The sequence below is a fragment of the Carcharhinus amblyrhynchos genome, chromosome 11, assembly GCF_965287045.1.
Source record: "Carcharhinus amblyrhynchos chromosome 11, sCarAmb.v2.hapA, whole genome shotgun sequence".
Taxonomy (NCBI): domain Eukaryota; kingdom Metazoa; phylum Chordata; class Chondrichthyes; order Carcharhiniformes; family Carcharhinidae; genus Carcharhinus; species Carcharhinus amblyrhynchos.
In genome coordinates this window covers 38,677,257-38,704,959 of record NC_137334.1, presented here as the reverse complement: position 1 = coordinate 38,704,959, position 27,703 = coordinate 38,677,257, and the positions used below count along the sequence as shown (strand labels likewise).

The window sequence follows — 27,703 nt, the reverse complement described above, 5'->3', positions numbered from 1 at the left end:
CAGATCTTCCCCGAAGGATATGTTCCTTTCTTAGAGTCACTAGATGTTAGGTTGGGATTATGCTTTAATCTCTGGCCATCCATGTAGATATGTATTATTTATTGGCATTGTGGAGGGAGGTGGTATACACTGAAGATGAACAGAGGGATTTGACATGTGACAGAAACTGTGCTGTAGTCATCCTCCTTGGTAGCATCTTCATTAAGGATCTGGTCCACAGTGTGGCAGGATGGAGCTTGAGCAGCACAACAGATATGATCAGCATTGATGAATTTGCCGAATATGCTTGTATAAATGTTGAACAGGATTGCGGTTAGCAATGATCCTTATGTTAGTACATTGGCCAGTCTTCTCCTTTGCCCAGTATGGACTCTGAATCATCAAATGCAAAGGAGTGTTTCAACAATTTTCCGACCCAGGTTAGAAGCCTCCAGCCAGCTTTGGGATCTGGCTAGTGTGCCACACTCTGTCGTAGACTCGGTCTTCAGGATTTTTTGGAAGAACAAACTGAACTCCAGCAGAAACTTCTTGATTAAAAGCAGGATGGCTGATCTAGAAAGATGCAGTGAGTGGAGGATAGTTACTTCCAGACCTGTGGGGGGGAGGGGGGGGGAGTTTTCCTGTCCCTCCCGTCATGGAAATCATAGTGGGTGGGGTTGGGGGGGTGCGGGGCAGCAGTGGCAGAGGTGGACTATGCAAAGGTTCATTGACGTCGGGTGGGATTTTCCAGTTTTGGGGTGAGCGCAGCTGGAAATGCCAGCCTGGTGTGTAAACATCCCTGTCACTTATTCCCTAGAATGTGACTGAAGGGAGGAACTACCCAACTATCTTCATTTTGGCCATGGACATTAATATCAGTATAGTCAGCAGCCAGCAGATCTTCGTTCCCACATGTCCCAGTCAGTTGTGATGAATTTTTTCTGCCTTCCAAGGAAACCAGCAAGTGCAACCTAAACTCCCAGTGAGCTGCCTAAAACTCATGAGTCAGAAACTGCCGTTATTGTCACCTAGTTTAAAAGCTGCTGCTGTGTACTGAAAATAAAATGCACCAATTCCCAATTTGTAGAGTCCCTTTCTTTTTAAATAGCCTACTTTGATTTGATTTGTTATTGTCGCATGTATTGGTGTACAGTGAGAAGTATTGCAAGCTATGCAGAAAAGCATACCGTTCATACAGAAGGAAATGAGAGAGTGCAGAATGTAGTGTTACAATCATAGCTGGGGTGTAGAGAAAGATCGGTTTAATATATGGTGAATCCATTCAAAAGTCTGAAGACAGCAGGTGCAGCAGGTGGTCAGGAAGGCGAATGGGATGCTGGCTTTCATAGCGAGAGGGATTGAATATAAAAGTAGGGAGGTCTTGCTGCAGCTGTATAGGGCATTGGTGAGGCCGCAGCTGGAGTACTGTGTGCAGTTTTGGGCGCCGCACCTGCGCAAGGATATTTTGGCCTTGGAGGGAGTGCAGAGGAGGTTTACTAGGCTGATACCGGAGTTGAGGGGGTTGAGCTATGAGGAGAGGCTGAATAAACTAGGCTTGTACTCGTTAGAGTTTAGAAGAATGAGGGGAGATCTCATTGAGACGTATAAGATGATGAATGGGATGGATAGGATAGAGGTGGAGAGACTCTTCCCGCTCAAAAAAGACAGTAGGACTAGGGGGCACAGCCTCAAGATAAAGGGGGGGCGGTTTAGAACGGAGTTGAGGAGGAACTTCTTCACTCAAAGGGTGGTGAATATCTGGAATTCTCTGCCCGTTGAAGTGGTGGAGGCTGCCTCGCTAAATATTTTTAAGAAGCGGGTTGATGGGTTTTTGATAAGAGAGGGGATTAGGGGTTATGGGGAGAGGGCGGGAAAGTGGAACTGAGCCACGACAGATCAGCCATGATCTTATTGAATGGCGGGGCAGGCTCGAAGGGCTAGATGGCCTACTCCTGCTCCTATTTCTTATGTTCTTATGTTCTTAAGTTGTTCTTGAGTCGGTTGGTACGTTAGACTTTTGTACCTTCTTCCCGACAGAAGCACACGGTAGCACAGTGGTTAGCACTGCTGCTTCACAGTTCCAGGGTCCTGGGTTCGATTCCTGGCTTGGGTAACTGTCTGTGTGGAGTTTGCACATTCTCCTTGTGTCTGCATGGGTTTCCTCTGGGTACTCCAGTTTCCTTCCACTGTCCAAAGATCGGCGGGTTTGGTTGATTGGCCATGCTAAGAAATTGCCCCTTAGTGTCCAGGGATGCATAGGTTAGAGGGATTAGTGGGTATAATATGTAGGGATTTGGGGGTAGGGCCTGGGTGGGATTGTGTTTGGTGCAGACTCGATGGGCCGAAGGGCCTCTTTCTGCACTGTAGGGTTCTATGTTCTGTGTTCTAGCAGAGAGTATGCCCGGGGTGCGTGAGGTCCTTGATTACGCTGGCTGCTTTTCCGAGGCGGTGGGGATTGTATATGGAGTTGATGAGTGGGAGGCTAGTTTGAGTGATGGACTGGGCTACATTCACAATCCTTTGTAGTTCTTGTGGTCTTGGGCAGAGTAGGAGCCATACCAAGCTGTGAATGGCTTTGTAAAAGAACATAGTTTGGCTGAAATTCTTGTCATAAGTCCTGCCCCGCTTTGAAGTCATTGGCTGAGACATCCTGACAGAACAACATAAAAGCCTAAGTCAGTAACTGAAGAGAAGAGATCAGAAAAAAGAGCTGATAGTTGGAAGTAGAGTAGAAGTCACTGCGACTAATCTAAGGTGGGGTAGTGGAAGCAAACCAATGATGGAAAGTCTCTTCTGCTTTGGTCATTGTGTTAGCTATTTATTTTTATTTTGCAAGATTTCTATTCATAATGTGCTGTGACACTAAAATAAGACGCTTTAGTTGTGCTGATGCTTCCTTACAACATCTTTCAGTCTGCTTAATTTTGCTTGTGGCGACCCAGTCGGAGTGATTGAGCAGGTCAATCAGCTTTCCAAAAATTTACTCTTGATGCACAGTATTATATCAATCGATGTACTGAATTACTCAGTAATTGTTATAAATCATACTGTGAGACTAACAGCAGTTTGGATTTAATTAAAGACAGATGTCCTTGCTTTGTACAGTAGCTGGCTTTCCTTTCCCAGTATTCAGATGGGTCTCTTATAGTTTTCACAGAAGTATTGTTAAAATTTAAGGGAAGTTTGTGCCTGCAAATGCAGAGGGATCATTCTGTGCCAGTTCTCTGCTTTTATTTATAGCCCAAAGTTTCAGCCTCACTCTCTTGTCCGTGGGAATGTTGCTTTTTTTCTTGTTCTGTAAGCGTGCATGAGAAACTTGGAGGAGTCGCGAACAGCTGTGTAAAAGGACTCTGACTCTGACTCAGTGACGGTGGAGGAATGGGCTGTGGAGAGGGTAAGTTGCTACTTGTGTTCCCTGTTGCATCTCGCCATCACGACAGAACAAGTTTATTTACTGCTGAATGCTTCAGGGTTGACAGGGTGGCACAGGGGTTAGCACTGCTGCCTCACAGTGGCAGGGAGCCGGTTCCATTCCCGACTTGGATCACTGACTGTGTGGAGTCTGCACCCTTTCCCTGTGTCTGCGTGGGTTTCCTCCGGGTGCTCTGGCTTCACAGTCTGTAAGACGTGCTGTGGCTAAGTGCATTGGCCATGCTAAATTCTCCCTCAGTGTACCCGACCAGGTGCCGAAGTGTAGCAACTAGGGCATTTTCACAGTAACTTCATTGCAGTGTGAATGTAAGCCTGCTTGTGACACTGATAAATAATATTATTTCAACTGTTCCTTATTCTGCAAAATAATAATTATTTGCCTATACCCAGCCATGTTCAGTTAATGCTACTTCAACCACATGGTGGGTGCCACAGTGGTTAACATGCTGCCTCGCGTTGCCAGGAACCTGGGTTCAATTCCGGCCTTGGGTGTCTGTGTGAAGTTCATACATTCTCTCCGTGTCTGTCTGGGTTTCCTCCGTGTACTCTGGTTTCCTCCCACAGTCCAAAGATGTGCAGCTTAGGTAGATTGGCTATGGTAAATTGCCCTATAGTGTCTTAAGATATGTAAGTTAGGTGGATTAGCCTTGATAAATGCATAGGGTTATGGGGATTGAGGGTGGGCCTAGGTAAGATGCTCTTTTGGTGAGTTGGTGCAGATTCAATGGGCCAAATGGCTTCCTTCTGCACTTTAGGAATTCTATGCCTGAAATTGACCAGAGTTCTTGAGTTTAAATAACCCATCAACTTGAATTATGTGTTCAGATACACACTCTGGTGAACATACATAAGAACATAAGAAATAGGAGCAGGAGTAGGCCATCTAGCCCTTCGAGGCTGCCCCGCCATTCAGTAAGATCATGGCTGATCTGTCGTGGCTCAGTTCCACTTTCTGCATAGGAGGGTAAGACAATCATGATCAATGGTGAGAGTTCACCATATCCTGACCCACTGGTAAAATGCATTGGGTCAGGATGGAGCTTGGCGAGGGGAGCCTTCTTTTTGAGTTCAGTGACTGGTTGGACTACTGCATTTTAATCCTCCACTTTCTTCTAGACATTGACTTGCCATAGCTGTACACATATCATATAGAATAAAATAATGAACAGATATATTCAGAGCCTAGGCAAATTCAAATAGCTCAGATTAACATTGAACAATTAATCTTCCAAAATACCCTAGATTCGGAAGGATTCATTAGATTGGAAAATAGTGAATCAACTCCTTAATTCAAAAAGGAAGGGAACAGAAACAGAATAGAAGCTATTGTTAAAGACATGATAGCAGAGGTACATGGTTAAACTTTGATAATTTCCAGGTAAGTCAACTTAGTTTTTTGAGAGGGACACTATGTTTAACTAATTTATTGGAGTTCTTTCAAAAAGTAACGTGCTGTGGATAAAGGGGAACTGGTGAATGTATTGTATTTAGATTTCTGGGAGAGATTTGATAAGTTACATCAAACATTATTGTGGAAAATAGAAGCTCATGGCGCAGTGATAGTATATTGGCATGGATAGGAAATTTGTAATTTGGAAAGCTAATAAAATGTTATCATCACGAGAGGAATTTAATACACATTTGGTGAGGTTCTGCTTCAGTTCTACGGGGCATTGCTGAGATCATATCTTGACTACCATGTACAGGATTGGTCTCCTTACTTAATAAAGGATTATAAATGTGTTTTGAAGTGATTCAAAGAATACCTGGAATGGAAGGTTTGCATCAGAGAAAGGTTGGATATGTTGGGCTTTATATTTGTGAAGAGAGATGACATATAAGATCCTGAGGGATCTTGACACTGGATACGGAAAGGATGTTTTCTCTTGTGGGCAAATTTAGTACTGGGGTCACTGTTTAAAAATAAGGATCATCTATTTAAGACAGAGATGAGGAAAATATTTTTTTTCTGAGGGTAGAATGTCTTTTGATCACCCCCACCCACTCATCTTTCCCAAAAAATGGTGGAAGCAGAGTCCTTGAATAATTTAATGCAGAAGTAGATAGATTCTTGATAAGCAAGGGGGTGAAAGATTACTGGGGGTAGGTAACAGCATTGTGGGTATACCTATGCCACAGGGACTGCATGGGTTCAAGAAGGCAGTTCACCATCATGTTTTCAAGGGCCATTAGGAATGGACAATAAATACTAGCCTAGCCAGCAATGCCCACATCCCAGCAATGAAAGAAAAGGGCAGTGTGGAGTTGAGGTTACAGTCAGAGCAACTACGATCTCATTGAATGTTGAAGCAGACCTGAGTAGATCAGTCCTGCTCTTTGTTCGCATGTAACAGAATAAGAATAGATACCCTTTTTTTGTAGGCAGATCACTTAAAGAATTCTGATGCAATTTTCTGTGGAAACAAGGAATACTCGAGTACAAGTCTCCTCAGATCTGTTCAGTTAATTACAAGATAAAACCGGATAAACGGCAGCAATGTAGATTTTTGAGGAGGGGTAGCTGGACAATGTGTTGTGATGTGTCTTATTTCTGTATATTGAGTTAATTTAACATGTGGCTGTCCAATGACCTCAGTGGCACAAGGAAAAGGAGTGGGTAATCTTTTTTGTTTTGTATATTTATGATAGCCAAAGAATTCTCCTTATTTTGCCATAGTTGCTTTCCATCAAAACGGAAATATGCTTCTGTCTAAATTGGGGCATTGATCAGATTTTATAAACTCATTACTAATCTGATTGCTCTAAATAAAAAGTCTGAAAGGGCTCATATGTGCAATTACAAAAATTTAATGGATCTCACACTTGTAACAGATTGTATTGGCTCCAGCTAAACTTATCAATGAATCAGTCACCAGTCTAATTGCAGCAACTCAAACACTTCATTAAATGTAAAAGTTGGCTTCTGCCTTAGCTTGTACTGATACATAAAGACTTCTATTTTATATTGTGCCTTTCATAATCACTGGATGTTTCAAAACACTTTAAAACCAGTAGAGTACTTTTGCTCTGAAGCGGAGTGGCATGGTGGAACAGTGCCTCGCAGCACCAGGGACTTGGGTTTGATTCCCGGCTTGGGTCACTGTACAGAGTCTGCACATTCTCCTCGTGTCTATGTGCCTTTCCGGATGCTCCTGTTTCCTCTCACAAACACGCTGGTTAGGTGCATTGGCTGTGCTAAATTCTTCTTCCATGTACCCAAACAGGCGCCAGAGTGTGGCGACTGGAGGATTTTCACCGTAACTTCATTGCAGTTTTAATGTGAGCCTAATTGTGACACTAATAAATAAAACAAAAATTTGTAAACAGTCATAGTAAGCATACGAAGTACTGCATGCCTACAGTTAATTATGTAACAGTGTGTTGGATTGAACTGTATACCCTCTCAATTTGGTCTCCAATTTCTTTGGTCCAAAAAACAGAAAAGATTACCCACTCCTTTTGTACCACCGGGGCCATTGGACAGCTACATATTAAATTAACTCCACATACAGAAATACTACACATCACATCTCATCATCCAGCTACTCCTCCTCAGAAAATCTACACTGCTGCCATTTATCCTATTTTTTTCTTGTAATTAACTGAACAGATCTGAAAAGACTCGTACTGGAGTATTCCTTGTTTCCACAGAAAATTGCATCAGCAATTCTTCAAGTGATATGCCTACAAAAAAGTGTGTCTATTCTTATTCTGTCACACCCTTCACCAGTGCACCCTCATTTTGTATCGTTGTCCATACCACACCTGCTTTTAGTCACAGAATAAAATCTAATGACAGTACTATGTGCAGTCTGCCTCACGTATCCCCTCTGATCTTTCCGATTAATTTCTGTACCTTTGGTAACCTTATATTTAAACTTAAGCATACCTGAAGTCATGATACAATCCCTGTCTAGAGGTCTACTGTTTAAATTTTTTTTTATAGTTTCACAATCATCGGTATAGATTTTGCATTATAATCTATTACTCATGCTTCAACTAAGCTCATTAAAGGTTTCAACGAGCCAATTGTGAGAGTTGTTTCACAACATAAGCAATATTTTGTTTTTTGATTAGTGTTTTATCATTGTTGTCTTGACAACCTGTGTACAATGATAGTGCCTGTCTGAGTTTCTTTAATTGACCGATCGGGATGACACTGAGTAAGTAATCTGACCAAAGCATCCACTTTCATACATGGCACTAACAGTAGAAAGCAATTAATAAAAAGCAAAGGAAAATGATAAAATAAAACTTTTATTTTCTAATGACAACAGTGCACGCCAGTCCCTCCAGTATCCACTGGTGATAAGAGACCTTGAGTGGACTGGTGGCTGTTATGTACTCCTCTAGGACTGCACGTAGCCATGGAAAAGAGACAACCAGAACAAACACCACCATTGGCAGCACTAACCTGGATCTATGGGTGGTCACCTTGGCTAGGCCCAGGAGCAGGGGCATGAGGAGGTTCTCCAATTTACCTGATCAGCCAAAGTATGGAATGTTTCATAAGTTTATATATTGTTCTTGGGCAGGGCCCAGTCTAAGCTTCTCTGTGTCATTCCAATCTTAGTACAGAATATGCACTGCTAGTTTTGTCCTTCTTTCTCAGATTGCAGCAACTCAAACACTGTATGATATCAGCTAGTTTATGTGATGACTCTTAAAACCTACAGAAGAATCTGTATGGAATGTGTCACTGGCTGGACCAGTATTTATTATCCGTTCGTAATTGCCCTTGAATTGAGTGGTTTGCAAGGCCATTTCAGAGAGCAGCTAAGAATCGACCACAAGGTCTGGAGCCAGGTAAGGATGGCCAATTTCCTTCGTTTTTACTACAGTAAACAGTGGTTTCAAGGCCAAAGTCTTTTTAATTCCAGGTTTTTAAAAATTGATTTCAAACTTTACCATCTGTAGAGGTGGGATTTGAGCCCAGATCTCCATGGCATTATCCTGGGTCTTTGGGATTGCTAGTCCAGTGGCAATACCACTATGCCACCACCTCACCTGGCAGGACTACAGCTGGGGAGGATAAATAACCTAGCCAAAACTCCAGGCCAGTATTTCTTGACTTGGAATAGTTCTAGGGCAAGGTTATGCCCTTCCTGTGTCCGTGCTTTGTAACTGGGTGAGTAGGTGATAGGACAGTGAACATGTTATTAAGAATGCAAAGCAGTTCTAACTTTTTATGGCGCTGTTAGGCTAGATAATCTTTTGGTATTCAAAAATGGAAATTTTTTAACAAATTTTGAATTTTTTTCAATGGATAGACATTTGATACTAGTGAGAGTACTGGCAGTTTGAGAAGCACATAATACAGTGAACCCATCTCCCCATAAAAATAGACTGGCATGAGAATTTAAACATAATATTAAGTGGCTATTAAAGCTGACATTTTGATTATGATTGATGTATAATGGGACTCTATTAAATGTAAGCTTACATAGACTCTGGTTCTTCTAATGTAGAAATGTCTAACTCTTTTTGGCTGAGTGCTGCTTCGGAGACTTATGTTCCAGTCATGCCTCCTCCACTTTTCCTAAGAAACCATCCTAAAAGTTTCAAAAGCAGGGAAGGAGGAACTTCTTCACTCAAAGGGTGGTGAATCTCTGGAATTCTCTGCCCGTTGAAGTGGTGGAGGCTGCCTCGCTAAATATTTTTAAGACGCGGGTTGATGGGTTTTTGATAAGCGAGGGGATTAAGGGTTATGGGGAGAAAGCGGGAATGTGGAACTGAGCCACGACAGATCAGCCATGATCTTATTGAATGGCAGGGCAGGCTCGAAGGGCTAGATGGCCTACTCCTGCTCCTATTTCTTATGTTCTTATGTTCTTAAAAGATTGAGAGACGTTGCAAATGCCCCATCTGCTTTAAGTAATATTATGTTTGATGTGCTTCAAGTAGTCAACCCTGCATTTCCCAGCCTGAGGCAATGACACAGTCTTTCACTTTTGGGTAATACATGGGAAGCAGGTGTAATGTAGGATGATCACAATTCAACCAGGATTTCCGATTCTTCTCAGATTTGATTTGATTTATTGTTGTCACGTGTATTGGGATAATGTGAAAAGTAAACTTATAAAATTCTAACAGGGTTAAACAGGGTTAGATTCAGAAAAAATGTTCCCAGTGGTTGGGGGGGGGTGGCGTTCAGAACTAGGGGTCATAGTTTGAGGATAAGAGGTAAATCTTAAGGGGTAAACCTTTTAGAACTGAAATGAGGAGAAATTTCTTCACACAGAGAGTGGCGAATGTGTGGAATTCACTACCATAGAATGTAGTTGAGGCCAAAAGGTTGTCTGATTTCAGGAAGATATAGCCCTTGGGGCTAAAGGGATCAAGAGGTATGGGAGGAATGGGGAATCAGGATATTGAATTCAATGTTCAGCCATGATCAAGATGAACAGCAGAGCAGGTTCGAAGGGCCGAATGGTCTATCCTTGCTTGTAGCTTCTATGTTTCTGTTGTTTCTTGTGTGCTAACAGGCAGAGCATATTGTTCATAAAGTACATAGGGGAGAAGGAAAGTAGAGGGTGTAGAAGACAGTGTTGCGGTTACAAATCGGGTGAAGAGAAGATCAGCTTAATGCATGATAGGACCATTCAAAATTCTGATGCCAGCAGGGGAGAAGCTGTTCTCGAGCTGATTGTTACTTTTGTATCTTTCTCCTGACTGAAGAAGGTGGAAGAGAGTATGTCTGGGATGCGTGGAGTTCCAGTTTATGCTGGCCTGGCTGTTTTTCCGAGGCAGCAGCAAGTGTAGACAGAGTCAATGGATGGGAGGCTGGTTTGTGTGATGGACTGTGCTACATTCGCAACCCTTTGTAGTTCCTTGCGGTCTTGGATAGAATAGGAGCCATACCAAGCTGTGATCCAACCAGAAAGAATGCTTTCTACGGTGCATCTGTAAAAATTGGTGAGAGTCGCAGCAGACATCAGAAAGGAAAGATTAATGACCTTCAAACGTCAAAGTGCTTGACAGCCACTGATGTACATTTGTTTTTGAAGTGTAAGGCACAGTTCTGTTATGGCAAACACCGTATTCAGTTTGAACACATTAAAATCCTGGAAACAGCAAGCTGCTTTCTAGCACTTTCTAGGATCAATATTAGCCAGGACACCGGGAGAGCTTGCTCGTCAAAGTGGTGCTGTGAGATCTTTTATGTTCATCTGAGAGGACAGATTAAACCTTGGTTTAACAGCTCATTGAAAAGCTAGCACCCTTGATAGTATTTCAATCAGAGCTGCACTGAAGTGTGATCTTGGGTTAAGTGCTCAAGTCCTTGAGTGTGACTTGAATTCAGAGATGTGAAAGCTACTGACTGAACCACAGCTGACGCTCAACAACTCTTTCTAGAAGCGGACAATAGATCTATCAAAGCTGCTTCTGGTGCATGGTACCTGATTGTGGTTGTGCCAGAGAGCTTGGATCTGATTTTGTCCTCTGGTTTAGTGAGGTTGTATTATTGGCTCTCATTCTGGGCCAGCCTGAATTCCTTATTCTTTCTTTCTGTTTCTTCACCAGCAAAATTTGCCAATTCAATTGGAGTTTGAGCATACAGTGTATATTATATATATATATATAACATATATATTTGCAAATTCATTTATTGGCGTTGTTCAGTAATACAGAAGCTAACTATTTTCATTTGAGTTTGGTTAGTAAAATATACAATATAAAAGGTCTTTGTATTTTTGAGCTTATAGTCGTTGCTTATAGATGGGTAACAGAGAATCGTAGAATCCTTACAGTGTAGAAGGAGGCCATTTGGCCCATCGAGTCTGCACCGACAACTGTCCACCCAGTCCCTATCCCTGTAACCCCACATATTTACCCTGTTAGTTCCCCTGACACTAAGGAGCAATTTAGCATGGTCAATCAACCTAACTCGCACAGCTTTGGAGTGTGGAGGAAACCGGAGCACCCAGAGGAAACTCACGCAGATACAGGGAGAATGTGCAAACTCCACACAGACAGATACCCGAGGCTGAAATTGAACCCAGGTCGCTGGCATTAAGGCAGCAGTGCTAACCACTTGGCACCGTGCTGCCCCCTGTTTGGAATGTGTTTTTTATTTCGATGTCCATCCAGGGCTTTCAGGATAGTATAATTCTAATGTACAGTAAGCAATCCACTGCATAGCTATGCCTCTTTATATGAATTTAAAAGAGGTCTCCTATCTCCTATTAAATCTCTAAAAAGGCTAGTAGTTTTGTTGTAACTGATAGTGAATTTTGGACAGTGAACTTTAAAAGCATTTTACTTGCGCAATGGTACTTGCATTTCAGAATCATTCATAGAATTCCTACAGTGGAGAAGGAGGCTATTCGGTCTATCGAGTCTGCACAAGTCACAATCCCCACCCAGGGCCCTATCCCCATAACACCAAACATTTACCCTGCCTGGTCCCCTTGACACTAAGGGGCAATTTAGCATGGCCAATCCAACTAACTCAAACATCTTTGGCCTGTGGGAAGAAACTAAAGCATCTGGAAGAAACCCATGCAGAGACGGGGAGAATGTGCAAACTCCACACAGACAGTGAACCAAGCCCGGAATTGAACCTGGGTCCCTGGCGCTGTGAGGCCGCAGTGCTAACCACTGTGCCACCCGATGCTGGATGCTGCCCGGGATGGAACATTTAAGTTATGAAGAGAGGCCGGGTAGGCTTAGGTTTTTTTTGGAGCAGAGAAGGCTGAGGGGCAATCTGATCGAGGTGCACAAGGTTATGAGGGACATGGACAGAGTGGATAGGAAGCAGTGGTCTCCCCTTCGTTGAAAGGTCAGTCATGAGGAGACAAAAGTTGAAAGTGAGGGGCAGGAGGTTTAGGGGGATGTGAGGAAAAATCTTTTTACACAGATGGCCTGGAATGTGCTGCCTGGGAGGGTGATAGAACCAAGTTGCCTCACAACTTTTAAAAATGGATGAGGTCTTAGCACGTCATTACATTCAAGACTATGGGCCAAATACTGATGAATGAGATTAGGTGGGAGGTTTAGGTGCAGACTTGATGGACCCAAGGGCCTGTTCTGCACTGTATGATTGTACAATTCTCTATGATTCTACGTGATCTACTTTAATTCTGATTCTGATTGCATTTGGCAACAGTTTGTTTTAAAAATTGTAGGGTGCAACTCTTTCAATCTCTCACAGTTTTTGAGAGTAAACTGTGCTATTTGAGACTGCTTAAAGGGAGTCGAATATCAGGTATACTTCTCTTCGGTAACAGCAAATAAAATATGTTCATATAGAGAACAAATCAGTGTTAGAAAATTTAGAAGTATAAACTGCACAGCTGGGAGGTATAGTGTTAATACGTGGTATTTGCTGGGCATTTCTGCTGTTCCCATGTGGGCAAATTACCTTCTGTGTAGTATCATCATTCAGCACAGGGGACCCATTTTATTTTAACCACTCTGCAGCGTAATTGTGTACTTTGCTCTTTCTGTTTACAAATACTTTGTGTTAGTATTTTCAGTTACTGTATTCCGAGAACTTGAATTAGTGTGTTGATTATCCAGGTACTGCAGGGTCTTGTGGCCTGTGAAAATTACACATTCATTTTTACACTTGTGGTTTCTTCAAAATGACAGTTTCATTGTACAGAATGTGGTTATCTACCTAAGTGATGTGAGAATGATATACCCTTTGTGAGTTGTCCCATGTGAGAGGACAAAATAGAATATCTTCCTCAAATGTCAAGCGCACAGACTGCCGCAGTTCAAGAAGGTGGTCCATTGCTCCCTTCTCAAGGGTAAATAGGGATATTCAATGAATGTCAACATTGCTGGCAGTGCCCACGTCCAGAGTGTGAATAGGTTTTAGAAATGTATATTTAGTACTTTACTGATTAAAGGTTTGGTCAGCTGAATATAACCCCAGAGGTCATTTCATTTAAATTGATCAGCCCTGCTGCAAAGAGAAAACAATATTGTGTGTATTTTATGAAACAACAGATGGTTAATGGTCGAAGTAGAAATGAGCTGGTTCTGAGATGGCATGTTCTTGTGGGTCTCCTTCAAAGTGTAATTTACTGCTGACGCATTAATTTATTCATCACTGGGAGGGTGCTGTGTTGCAAACCAGATTGCAAGCCTGCAAATCCTGGCTGATCTATAGGATGATGTGAAACTGGTCTCTGCTGCAGAAGGGTTTCAATTTTATGCCATTCCTTAAAGATTTAAGTAATGAGTGAAACTTTAATACCAAGACAAATTGAACTGAAGGTAGCCAAGGACACACATTCGGTATCTGCCCTACAAGCCTTGGCTATACCTAAAGAGATCATTTTGAGTTACTTAAGAGGGTAAAATATAGTTGATTAGTGGCGTATTCTAATAGTATCACTTCAAGAAGCATATTGAATAATTATGATTTCTTCTCCCCCAACTGAAACAGTTACCAAGATATACATTAAGCCTACTGAACACACTTAATTTTCTGGATAAAATTACTGTGGATTCTGAAACCTGAAATCAAAAGAGAAAATGTGGACAATCTCAGCAGGCCTGGCAGCATCTGTAAAGGGAGAAAAGAGCTGATGTTTCAAGTCCAGATGACCCTTTGTCAAAGTTAAAAGGCATAGCAAGTGGGAGACATTTATACTGTAGGGTGAGGGAATGAAAGATGAGTTATAGCCACAAAACCAAGGGGAAAGGCTGCTAACGGCAATAGACTTAACAGAGAGGATAGAAGGTGTGAATGGCCAAATGGCAGAGAAGCTGAAATCAGAGGGTAAACTGTGACAGATGAAAATGTGGAGGGAGGGGGGAGATGGGTGGGAGAGATAAAATTGAGAGAAGGGGGAGAAAAGGTAAGAGGGGGATAAAATAGGGGGAAAGATTGGGGGGAAGAAAATGAGAAAGACAAATAAAAGATAGAGAGCAGTTAAAAATAAAATCAAATGACAAGGGGTCAAGGTGAGGTCAAGCTAATGATTTGAAGTTCGATGTTGAGACTGGAGGGCTGTAACATGCCTAGCTGGAAGATGAGATGCTGTTCCTCCAATTTGCGTTGAGCTTCACTTGATCATTGAAGCAGGCCAAGGACAGATATGTGAGCATGGGAGTAGGATCATATGTTAAAATGGCAAGCAACATGAAGGTCAAGGTCCTGATTGTGACCAAAGGTGTCCATCAATCACCTAGTTTGTGTATGGTCCCTCCGATATAGGGAGTAGCGAATGCAATGGACTAAATTGAAAGGGGCGCAAGTGAAACACTACTTAACTTGGAATGAGTGTTTTGGACCTTGGATGGTCAGCATTGGAAGAGCTAAAGGGGCAGGTGTTGCACCTTCTGCAAGGGAATGTGCCATGGGTGATGGGAGAAGTGTTGAGTATAATGGCAGAGTAGACTTTTTTGCACTTTATTTCTACACTCTGGGTATCACTTGTGAGATGTTGATATCAGGAAAATATTAGAGATGAGCTTTATGATCAGAAGTGATTGCAAACTTATTTATGTAGGATGAGGAGTCTATTATTGTGTTAGATGTGGCAAAATTGGAAATATTTTTAAACTTGAGTTCTAACAACTTGGTATTTTAAATAACTTTGTGCCTTTTTACATATGAACAACTGTGTAAACACACAGCTGAGTGTAAGAAGTAATGTGACCAAAATCACTGTTTATACAGTTGGTTAAAGATTGTTTCATTTGCAGTATGCAGTAAATGCTACATTACTAATGGTCTGTATCATGTTGCAATTGTTTAAACATACGAGTTAGTATAACATCCAATTCAGTTGGTGCTATTTACTTTTATTTGTTTGCTAACTTTGTGCAAGTCATGACACAAAGGTAAGTAGCAAGTTGTGAAGAGGACATGAGGCTTCAATAGGATATAAGTAGGTTAAGATCATAAGACATAGGAGCAGAATTAGGCCATTTGGCCCATTGAATCTGCTTTGCCATTCAATCATGGCTGATTGTCAACCCCATTCTCCTGCCTTTCCCCCATAACCTTTGATGCCCTTACCAATTAAGAACCTGTCTATCTCTGTCTTAAATATGCTCAATGACCTGTCCTCCACAGCTTTCTGTGGCAATGAATTCCATAGATTCACCACCTTCTGGCTGAAGAAATCCCTCCTCATCTCTGTTCTAAAAGGTCATCCCTTTATTCTGAAGCTGTGCCCTCCAATCCTAGTTTCGCCTATCATGGAAAGATCTTTCCCAAGTCCACTCTAGATAGGCCTTTCAATATTCAGAAAGTTTCAATGAGATTTCCCCACATCCTTCTAAATTTCATCGAGTACAGACCCAGAGTCCTCAAATGCTTCTCATAACTGAGTGGGCAAGGATCTGACAAATGAAGTATAATGTGGGAAAATACGAAATTGTCCATTTTGGCAGAAAGAATAAAAGAGAAGCATGTTATCTAACTGGTGAGAGATTGCAGAGCTCTGAGTTGCAGAGGGATCTTGGTGTCCTGGTGTATGAATTGCAAAAGGTTGGTATGCAGGTACAGCAAGTAATTATGGAAACTAATAGAGTGCTATCATTTATTGAGGGAGAAAATGAACAAAAGAAGTAGAGAGGAATGTGCTTTGATTATATGGGGCATTGCTAAGACTTCTGGACTACTATGTACATGATTGATCTCCTTATTTAAGGAAGGATGTAAATACGTTGGAAAGTTTATTCAACTAATATCTGGAATGGAAGGGCTGCCCTGTGAGGAACAGTTGGGTAGGATAGGTTTGTATCTGCTTGAGTTTAGGAGAGTAAGAAGCGACTTGATTGAAACATTTAAGATCCTGCGAGATCTTGACACGGTCCATGTGAGAGGTTGTTTCCTGGTCTAGAACCAGGGGCCACTGGTTAAAATATGGATCGCCCAGTTAAGACCGAGATGGGGAGAAATGTTTTCTCTTGAGTGTAATGAGTCTTTGGAATTCTGTTCCTCAAAGACAGTGGAAGCAGAATCTTTGAATATTTTTAAGGCAGAGCTAAATAGATTCTTGATAAGCAATTAGATGAAAGATTACTGGGTGGTATATGGGAAGTTGAAGACACAATCAGATCAGCCATGATATTATTGGCTGGCAGAGCAGGCGTGAAGAGCCGAGTCGCCTACTCCTAATTTCTGTGTTCATAAATCAACTATAGTTATAATTTCAGTTGGATGAGATCTCACAGGATTAATTGCTTCTTTAGAAACTGCTTTTTCAACGTTCTGAATCTACAGTGTGCTCCTGATTTTGCTAAAAACCTTACTCTGTTGCTGCTGGATAATGTGAAATCTATGGTTAAAATGGAATGCTCAGGTTCTTCAAGTTAAGTAACTTTAAGCTAAGGAAAGACTGGAACTGTGATTTTCACAACGACCAGAAACTTCAAAGTGCTTTACAGACAGTGAAGAGCTTCTGACATGTAAAGCGGGGTTTTACAGCCTCGCTTGACCCGAGACCCAAAAATCCCGCCAAGGTAAACGGACATTTCCTTGCCTGTTCCGATTCTGTGGTGGGCAGGGCGGTAGAATTCCGGTGGTAGTCGCTGTTGGAATGGGAGCTCCCAGAAACAACAATGTAATCTGATTTTGTGTTGTTGACTGAGAAATTTTGGCAAGGACACGGGATAACTCTTCTCTGAAATAATGCCACAGGATCTTTTTAGCCCATCTGAGAGGGTACCTGGAACTTTGGTTTAATGTCTCATTTGAAAGTGTACCCCAAATAAAATGGAAACAAATTCGAGCAACTTTTTTACCATTCCATTTATGGCACCATACACTGTAGCCCCTCCATTTCTTTTCCAGTATCTTTGAGAAGCTTTTAACATACCTTTTCTTCACTTGTCTTTGAACAAGAAATGTAACAGCAATTAAACCCGTTATTTCATAGGTTAAAAAAAATGTGGTGAATAAACCTTTCCTTTTCTAAACTCACTGTTCAGTTCCTTTAATGTGTCCTAATAATAGAATACTATTAAAAATGAGATGTAATTGGATGCAATATTGATGGTTTACATAATTTAAAATATCAGAATAGTGTATTATATTACGCTTCGTTTTTACCAGCTGAAATTATTTATTTTAATTATATTTACCATAGTTACGAGGGGATGGGTACCTTAATGTACAGTGTTGTGCAAGTGCAGGAACTGTGATAATGTTCAGGAAATGCCTGCAGAGCCCTCCAGTGCAAAATAAACCATTAGACTTTCCCCAAGGCAGCTTTGTAAGCTTTAATTTTATCAGCTATAAACCTCATGCTGGCAAATTAATGGGTCATCATGAAATGGAAACTTAATTTTAAGAAATGGCCTTCAGTGACAAGTAGATTCTGTGCGCATCACTTGTACAGCTCTGTCAGACTTTCTGTGCATAAGCCCGGTGATGTTTCACTGAGGCAGTGAATTTTACATGCGTTTGTAGACTGACAAGGACAGCCTGTATTGATAGAGCACCTTTAGTTTAATAAAACATCCTGATGCATTTCGCAGGTACCAAGCCTCACACAAGTACTGGGGCCAGTGACTGAAAACTTGGTCAAAGCAGATGAGCTGAGTGGAGTCAGTGAAGAGGGACTGGCGTTTGTTGTGGTGGCTGAAAATAATGGCTTTGGTAGTCTCAGTATTTAATTGACCGCGTTACGTCATTTCTTTAAAGCTGGCTTGTGACAGTTTAAGTCCACATTTTAAGATCGACTTTGCAAATATTAGAATTTACTCTCTGAAAGGCTCGACATTGAATTACTTTGGAGACATTATCCACTCTTTATTGCTTTGTCAAATTGCCAGAAGAGGAAGCAGGAGGGCAAATACCAATATCTTTTACTAATAGAATGTTTTGAATGCCTTTTTTTTCATGTATTTGCCCATAATGTGCTTTAATTGAGTTGATGCCATTGCAGTTCACAAACAAATGTCTCATCGATTAAATGTGATCAGTGTGACTTGGAAGAACAAACGGGTCTATTGGCAAATAAAGAATGATATGTACGTAACAAGTTACAATGCGACTGCTCTATTCAACTCTCTGCCTCCAACTGAGAGTACCCCCCCCGCCTGCCCTTGACCCATGGTACATGCCCTCCTCTGATTGGATCAGCTTCCCACCAAGGCAATCCATTGGGTCCTCGCCGATCAGGTATCTCTTGGAATATGCCTCCTGAGGTCCATACTGTTACAAAATGAGAGTAATTTTTCAACACGGTTTTGTTAGTTTCTCAAAATCATTGGGAGGGAGCAGAGAAAGGCAGAATCTCCTTCAGCAGGGAGGAGGAAAACCTAAAGCATCTCCTCATTGTACCGAGGGTACCGATCTAATGCATGATGTCAGCATAAGGAAGTTACAGTGTTACGGGAATGTGTTTCCTTTTGGCATGGGCCCTGGCTTTTTTATACATTGAGAGTGCAGTTCACTGAGGCAGTGGATTTGCAGGCTAGTGTGAATCAGTAAATTCAAGGAAAAACACTGGAGGATTACTGAGTGGCACAGTGACACAGTGGTTAGAATTGCTGCCTCTCAGTGCCAGGAACCCAGGTTCAATTCTGGCCCCGGGTCACTGTCTATGGAATTTGCACATTCTCTCTCTGTCCGCATGGGTTTCCCCCAGGTGGTCCATTTTCCTCTCACCATCCAAAGATGTGCAGGTTAGAACATAAGAACATAAGAAATAGGAGCAGGAGTAGGCCATCTAGCCCTTCGAGCCTGCCCCGCCACTCAATAAGATCATGGCTGATCTGTCGTGGCTCAGTTCCACTTTCCCGCCCTCTCCCCATAACCCTTAATCCCCTTGCTTATCAAAAACCCATCAACCCGCGTCTTAAAAATATTTAGCGAGGCAGCCTCCACCACTTCAACGGGCAGAGAATTCCAGAGATTCACCACCCTTTGAGTGAAGAAGTTCCTCCTCAACTCTGTTCTAAACCGCCCCCCCTTTATCTTGAGGCTGTGCCCCCTAGTCCTACTGTCCTTTCTGAGCGGGAAGAGTCTCTCCACCTCTATCCTATCCATCCCATTCATCATCTTATACATCTCAATGAAATCTCCCCTCATTCTTCTAAACTCTAATGAGTACAAGCGTAATTTATTCAGCCTCTCCTCATAGCTCAACCCCCTCAACTCCGACATCAGCCTAGTAAACCTCCTCTGCACTCCCTCCAAGGCCAAAATATCCTTGCGTAAGTACGGTGCCCAAAACTGCACACAGTACCCTGGTGTCAAGGGGGTTAGCAGGGTAAACGTTTGGTATTATGAGAATAGGGCCTGGGTGGGATGTGATCGGTACAGACTCAAAGGGCTGAATGGCAGCCTTCTGTACTGTAAAGATTCTATTCTATGAATCCCAGAACTTATATAAACTGCTGTTGAGCCATCCCAATATTTGTGATTGCTGTGTTAATGAAAAGTACCACTGATGTAAGAGCGGCTTATGGTCCTAATGGAAGATGGCAAGGGACAGAACAAAAAAGAAGCAGTGAAGGGAAGGAGCTCACAAAGTGGGAGAAGTACTATATACACTTAAAGTAATGTTAAGAAGTCTCACAACACGAGGTTAAAACCCAACAGGTTTATTTGGAATCAATCATCTGATGAAGGAGCAGTGCTCTGAAAGCTTGTAATTCCAAATAACCCTGTTGGACTTTAACCTGGTGTTGTAAGACTTCTTACTGTGCCTACCCCAGCTGGCATCTCTACATCATGGCCACCATCGACATGTTAAAGTAACATTATCCATTAGGAGAGATTGAAATGTAAAATGTCAGTTAACTGCTTGTTGATACTCTGCCAGGCTTGTCCAACCCTAGCCGGGTTTCAGCCCCAAAGCCCTTTAGATCCCGACCCACCAAGCTTGTTGGACATGTAACTGACTTACGTTTGAAGGATGCTGTAAAGCCACGTGTGCGCATGCATGTCTGCCTTACTCCCTCTGAGTCTCAGGGTTCTCATTCACCATTGTCCCTATACACCAATGTCCACTTCCATCTACTCTCACAGTGGGTAAGGCTGAGTGATTGACCACCCTAAGAGTGGGAGTGAACTGACATGTACAGTGTCACCCGCTCAATGTAATGGTCATCTTTATTTATTACTGATTTACTAAATTGTCAACTTATTACTTTTTTAGTAAGTTGTTTCTTTTCATACCCCTCAGGTTTCTTAAAGTTAATATTTACTGTTGTGTCAAATCTTATTGAAATTTGCTTATCGGCCCCTTGAGTGAAATATTGAAATGTGCCCCCCCCCCCCCCCCCCCCCCCCCACTCTTCCTCCCCTTAACTACCAGTGTGACCTAACTACTTTGGATTGCTCCTGGACTTGTTTTACAGGTTTTGCTGTATACCCACATCACAGTACAGGTGAGCAGCCAGACTCATTCGTTGTTTGACGAACTTACATTTCCAGAATATATTGTGGAATAGGATACGTGTATGTGACCACAAGTGTGTGCATGCTGTCATGTGCTGTCAGATGCCCAACGTAACTGTAAAGCTGGAATGTGGTTCTGGTGCTATCTGATTCTGGATATTGGAAGCCTGAGTAGTTTGACACTTAAGCGGAAGTGATGATGCAAATTACAAATATATTAAATAATTTCATTGAGAGACATGGTAGGATAGCATCTGACAAAGAATGTCTGCCCAGCAGCTTCACTCACTGATCTGATTTGCTTTAGTATTGTCACATGTATTAACATACAATGAAAAGTATTGTCTCTTGGCTGCTATTCAGACAAAGCATATCGTTCATAGATAAGGAAACAAGAGAGTGCAGAATATAATGTTACAGTCATAGCTAGGGTGCAAAGAAATATCAACTTAATGCAAGATAAGTCCATTCAAAAGTCTGACAGCAACAGGAAGAAGCTGTTCTTGAGTTGGGTGGTACGTGACCTCAGAATTTTGTATTTTTTTCCCACGGAAGAAGGTGGAAGAGAGAATGTCTTGGGTGCGTGGGGTCCTTAATTATGCTGGCTACTTTCCTGAGGCAGTAGGAAGTATAGACAGAGTCAATGGATGGGAAGCTGGTTGGCATGATGGATTGGGCTACATTCACGACCTTTTCTGGTTCCTTGCAGCCTTGGGCAGAGCAGGAGCCATACCAAGTTGTGATACAACCAGAAAGAATGCTTTCTATGGTGCATCTGTAAAGATTGGTGAGAGTCATTGCTGACATGCCAAATCTCTTCAGTCTTCTGAGAAAGTAGAGGCATTGGTGGGGCTTTCTTAACTATAGTGTCAGTATGGGGGAACCAGGAAAAGTGGGTTGGTGATTTGGACGCCTAAACACTTGAAGCTCTCGACCCTTTCTACTTCGTCCCCATTGATGTAGACAGGGACATGTTCTCCTTTACGCTTTGTGTAGCCGATGACAATCTCCTTCGTTTTGTTGACAGTGAGGGAGAGATTATTGTCGCCGCACCAGTTCATCAGATTCTCTTTCTCATTCCTGAACTGTGTCTCTGTTTGAGATCCCAATCCAGTACGGTGGTGTCGTCAGCAAACTTGAAAATCGAATTAGAGGGGAATTTGGCCACACAAGTCGTGGGTGTAATAAGGAGTACAGTAGAGGGCTGAGGACAAAGCCTTGTGAGGCACCTGTGTTGAGGATGATCGTGGAGGCGGTGTTGGTGCCTGTCCTTACTGTGGTCCGTGAGTTAGAAAGTTCAGGATCCAGTCACAGAGGGAGGTGCCGAGGCTCAGGCCACGGAGTTTGGGAGTAGTGGTGTTGAAGGCTGAGCTGTTGTCAATAAATAGGAGTCTGATGTAGGTGTGCTTGTTATCAAGGTGTTTCAGGGTTGAGTTAGGGTCAGGGAGATGGCGTCTGTTGTGGACCTGTTGAGGCGATAGACAAACTGTAGTGAATCCAGGTAGTCCGGGAGACTGGAATTGATTTGTGCTATGACTAGCCTTTCAAAGCACTTCATAATGATGGATGTCGGAGCCACTGGATGATAGTCATTAAGGCACGCTGCCTGGTTTTTCTTAGGTACCGGGACGATGGTCATTTACTTGAAGCAGATAGGGACCAGAGATTGTTGTAAAGAGAGCTTGAAGATGCTTGTGAATACCCCCGCCAGCTGGCCCATGCAGGATCTGAGTTCTCGTCCGGATATCCCATCTGGGCCAGTCACTTTCTGTGGGTTGACCTTCAAGAAAGCTGCTCTGACATCTGCAATGGTGACCCCAGGTTCATCCAGGGTGGAGGGCATGCTCTTGCTGATCTCTTGTTCAAAACAAACGTAGAATGTATTGAGCTCATCAGGGAGGGGTGTGTTGGTGCTGGTGATTTTACATGCCTTCATCTTGTAGCCTGTTATATCTTGCAGACCTTGCCATAGTCAGCAGGGGTCAGTGTGGCTAACCTGAGACTTCAGCTTGATCCAGTATTGACTTTTGGCATCTTTGCTGGATCTCCTTAGATCACATCTGGCTTTCTTGTATAGGTCAGTGTCGCCTGACGTGAATGTCTCATACCTGGACTTCAGCAAGCAGTGGATATCCGTGTTCATCTATGGTTTCCAGTTGGGGAACACATGGATTTGCTTCTTTGGAACACAGTCTTCTACACACTTACTAATGAAGTCAATTACTGTAGTGGCGTACTCATTCAGACTGGTCGCAGAGTTTTTAAAGACTGACCAGTCCGCAGACTTCAAGCAGCACCATAGGAGATCATCTGATTCCTCAGACCAATATTGCATGACTGCTTGATGTATTCTCCCGCTTCAGTTTTTGCTTGTGTGGTGGGAGTAGGCGCACAGCCTTGTGGCCTGATTTGCCAAAGTGTAGGTGGGTGATAGAGCGGTAGGCATGTTTGATAGTTGTGTAGCAGTGGTCTCGGATGTTTGGGCCTCTGGTGGAACAGGAGATGTGTTGGTGGTAACTTGGTAGTACACTCTTGAGCTTGGCCTGATTGAAGTCCTCAGCCACGGTGAACAAGGCCTCGGGAGGTTTCGTCTCAAGGCTATTCGTAGTGGAGTATATTTCGTCCCTCACGATCTTCACATTTGCGTGAGATGGGATGTAAACTGCCGTCAGGATAATAGAGGTGAACTCCCGCGGAAGGTAGTAGGGGCGGCATTTTAGTATCAGGTATTCTAGGCCTGGGGAGCAGAAAGTTGCCAGTGTTGCTACGTCTAGGCACCACAAGGTGTTGATTAGGAAGCAGACCCCCACCTCCCCTAGCCTTGCCTGAGGCTACTATGCGGTCCATTTGATGGATTGAGAAGCCCTCTGGTTGTAAGGCAGTGTCTGGTGAAGCAGGAATGATGATGTGGGAAAGCTTGTGAGTTTACTGTCAAATAAACCTGTTGGACTTTACCCTGGTGTTGTGAGACTTCTTACTGAAGCAGGAGTGAGCCACATCTCTGAGAAACAGAGTTCACAGCAGTTCCTCAGTTCGCTTTGGAAAGTAAGTCTGGCTCACCTCTTTAAATATATGGAAAGAAGGAAGAGAAGTGGGCAGTCCTATCATGATGTGGTGTGGAGCCAGGAATTTACAAGAACCGGTTAATCAATTCTATTCTCACCCTTCTGGTCTCTTTTCAACAATGGATTCTGGAGCTTTAAGGAAACAGAACAGGCTAAATGTAGCGCAAAGTTCAGTAACATAACATGCTGTATTTCATGCTCAAATAGCCCCATCATGATCAAACACTATTCCATTCTGCTGTAACATAATAGGGCATTTGCTAGAGAAGTGTAATAGCAAAGATGTGCCATGAGGGAGAAAGTATGTGAATGGGAGAATCAGGTTGTGGATTTTTTTTTAGATATTTCAGTGGGTGGCTCTTATACCTCTTAATAGAAACAGAAATAGAAATAGGAGCAGGAGTAGGCCATCTGGCCCTTTGAGCCTGCCCCGCCATTCAATAAGATCATGGCTGATCTGTCGTGGCTCAGTTCCACCTTCCCGCCCTCTCCCCATAACCCTTAATCCCCTCTCTTATCAACAACCCATCAACCAGCGTCTTAAAAATATTTAGCGAGGCAGCCTCCACCACTTCAACGGACAGAGAATTCCAGAGATTCACCACCCTTTGAGTGAAGAAGTTCCTCCTCAACTCCGTTCTAAACCGCAAGAAACTCGCATTCTGTATGTTGTATTTTACTCAGTCCAACTTCCTTGACTATTCCGTGAGAAAACGGTGACAATATCCATGTGTAAATAGATGACAATGAAGCTTGTTAGGCAGATTGTATAAATGCCTCAGTTTATTGTGTAATTTGGAGATACGGTGTGGATTAAACTAATATTACGTATCCCAGATGCCTGTTCTCATGGTGTGCAACAGGTTTGATGGACCATTTGACCATCCCCTGCCTGTCAATTTTGTATGTTTTGAACAGTCATGTGAACCCCTTTGTCCTTGCAGCCATGTAACCCTCAATTGAATTTGTGCAGCATCATGGGAAAAAGCACCAGAGAAGCAAGTGGGGTTGGGAGGAGTATGGCAGCAGCAAAAAGCAGTTCCAACTGCCATTCACTAGATTAACCTGGGCAGCAGCTCACCAGTAATGTTGACCCTGCATCATGAACTCCTGGAAAGTCTCCTTGTGCTCTAGGGGCACACTTACCCCGTTTGAAAGCCACTGTATTAATATTAACGAAAATAATAAATTTGAATGATGGACATTTAGTTTTCTATAAAGTACTTGTGTTTAAGTACCTGCTCAGGCATTTTCTTCATTTTGATTGAATTTTTTGACAGGTTGGTACAAATCCTTTTATGTTAAATTACCATTGATGAATTATTAGGGTGAGTTATTGAAGCTTTGCCTAGGGGGAGGGTGGCACAGCTACTCTTATTTCAAGTTCTGAGATTTTTTTCCTCCTCCTCCATGTATGCCTTGCTTGTCATTCTGAGTCTCAAACATAACACTTTGGCCTGGATTTGTACAGAGTTGTTGAAAATCCACAGCTTATTGAAAACAGTGCTGGCTTATCTAAAAACTTGTATCTAAAATTCCCATCTCCATTTCCATTAGATCCTATTTTTGTTGGTAGGAGAATAGAGCTGGGATTTGACTCTGGCCTGGGGGAGACCTGAGTCCAAATAAACCCAGTTTTCACTGGCAATTTTCACAGGCCTTACCCTACAGTGTATATGTTTCTTTATTTTTAAGAAGGGGTGTAAATGCTCATAAAGGGCAAATAATGCCTGTGGAACTGTTGACCTGTTAGGTTGTTTAAATGGCAAGCCCTTTAAATTTTTTGGGGGGAAGGCAAAGCAGCTAGGTTGTGTCTGAGTGTTGCACAAAAAATTGGTGCTTGCGGTTTCTATAGATCTTTATTGATGTACCTTAAGTTCATTCACAGTTTGATTGGCAGCTTCAAGAGGCTGTTAGCTATTTTTGTTGGATTATGGACTCAAATATTTGTTTTACATGGGATTAAGTACTTGAGGAGACTTGCACGCACTGATTAAACTTTTATGAATGAATGTTTTTTGTGCAGTCTGCAATAGATACTTTATTTCAGCCCAACTTGAATACCGGGTGAGTTGACATGGAGGGTGTGATGTCGCAGGCTTGTGGGTGGGGAGCATGAGTTGACACAAAAAGGGCCTGTAGGGGGCATGGTTTGGCATGGAGGTTATAAGGGGCAGTTAGTAGAGGATGGATCATTTGTTGATATAAATGAGCAAAGAATGTCAAGCTGAATGAATATGCAAGGTGAGTGGGTGTGAGACATAGAGGGCAGAGAATTTAACAACACAGCTGGAACAAAGTCTCAGAATATAGAGGTGGGCCTGTGAACCAGCCTATCGTGGAATTTGGCATCCCTTGTGGCTGCCTCTCATCTGTGTCCAGGGGTGGTGAGCCCCATCTCAGCACTCATTCGCCTCCCATTTCCACTTCTCGCAAAAAAGATCCTGCCAGTTGGAACACTTTTTCCTGAGATGGTGTCCTGAGAACCTTGGGCAGACGTGAAAGTATGCAGAACCTTCTCCCAGCACCAATATGGTGTAAGCATTTGAATTTACTTTCAAAGGAATGGGAAAATATGCAGGAAGTGGCGATCCAAGAAACCCACTTTGCTTCTGTAAACACCACCCTCCCCATCCCCTGATGCACCCTAGCTGGTGCTTTGCTGGAGTTTGGCTTGGTCCTTTGAATAAAGCTAGTGAAGATGAGATGTGAGCCTGAATATGTACACATATGTGTGAATGTACATTTACATAGAAACTTGAATCTAGAAAACCTATATTTCTCAACAGAAATTCTTTAATACTGCCACAGTACTCCATTATCTCTCTGAACGGGTATGAAAATATCTTCCTGTCAAATACAGCGAAATGGACTATCTTCATAAGACAACAGCAGTTGCCGAAGAAGTTATTTTTGACTTAAAATTGCAACTAGAAATCTTTGTTTGGGAATATATCAAGGTTGGAGTGAGCTCTTGAGAGTTGGATTCTTCTCAGCCAGGAACTCCTCATTGTGTCTTAGCTTAATATTGGCAAATAGAGCACAACATGTTGTTTGCAGTCCACAAGTATTTTTGGGCTGCATCAACTAGAATAGTTGGAAAACAGGAAATGGGAAAGCATGTTGTACCACTTGTTCTGGCAAAATTTGTTTTTCCAAAAATAAATTTTTCATTTCATAGAATCTCCACAGTGCAGAAGGAGACCATATGGCCCATTGAGCCTGCACCAACAACAAACGCACAGGCCCTATGTATCCCCACAACCCCACATATTTACCATGCTTATCCCCTTGACACTAAAGAGCAATTTAGCATGGCCAATCAACCTAACCCACTTATCTTTGGACTGTGGGTGAAAACTGGAACACCCAGAGGAAACCCATACAGACACGGGGAGAATGTGCAAACCCCACACAGACAGTGACCCAAGGCCGGAATCAAACCCAGGTCCCCGACGCTGTGAGGCAGCAGGGTTAACCCTTGTGCCACCGTGACACCTCTTGTGCCACCATGCCACCCACGCAGGATTAATAACTGGGTGTTTGTCTTATTCTCATTTCTCCTTGAAGACTGGGATGCGCCATTATCCACTAAATATGTGCTAAATACTGTATACTTATTTTATAATTTAGTTTCAATTGATGGATGAGAGGATAGTTAAATGAAGTTAACAGTCCACAACTCTTGCAATGTGTTAAGGTTATTGAACTTGTATTAACTTGGAAGTGTGGAGTGTCTATTACTATTCTTCTCCTGGCTTTTTATCCTTCCCACAATCCATGTGGCTATCTATTGTCTTGCAGAATTCCCTGAACTTTTGTTCACGTTTTACACTTACTAGATTCTCTCAGCTTTCAGATATTGTGCAATTTTCACCAATGCAATGAAAGTTTTAGCTTTATGAAA

At 42.5% G+C, this 27,703-nt stretch overlaps 1 protein-coding gene and 1 non-coding gene across 2 annotated transcripts in view; one reads left to right on the top strand and one right to left on the bottom strand.

The window, feature by feature from the left end:
* The window catches only part of itprid2 (ITPR interacting domain containing 2), a 167,692-nt gene that overhangs the window by 29,515 nt on the left and 110,474 nt on the right, over positions 1-27,703 (top strand). The window lies entirely within an intron of this gene.
* Positions 7,902-8,005, bottom strand: LOC145350393 (U6 spliceosomal RNA). The gene has a single exon (XR_013888181.1). It is a non-coding gene; the product is annotated as a U6 spliceosomal RNA (small nuclear RNA).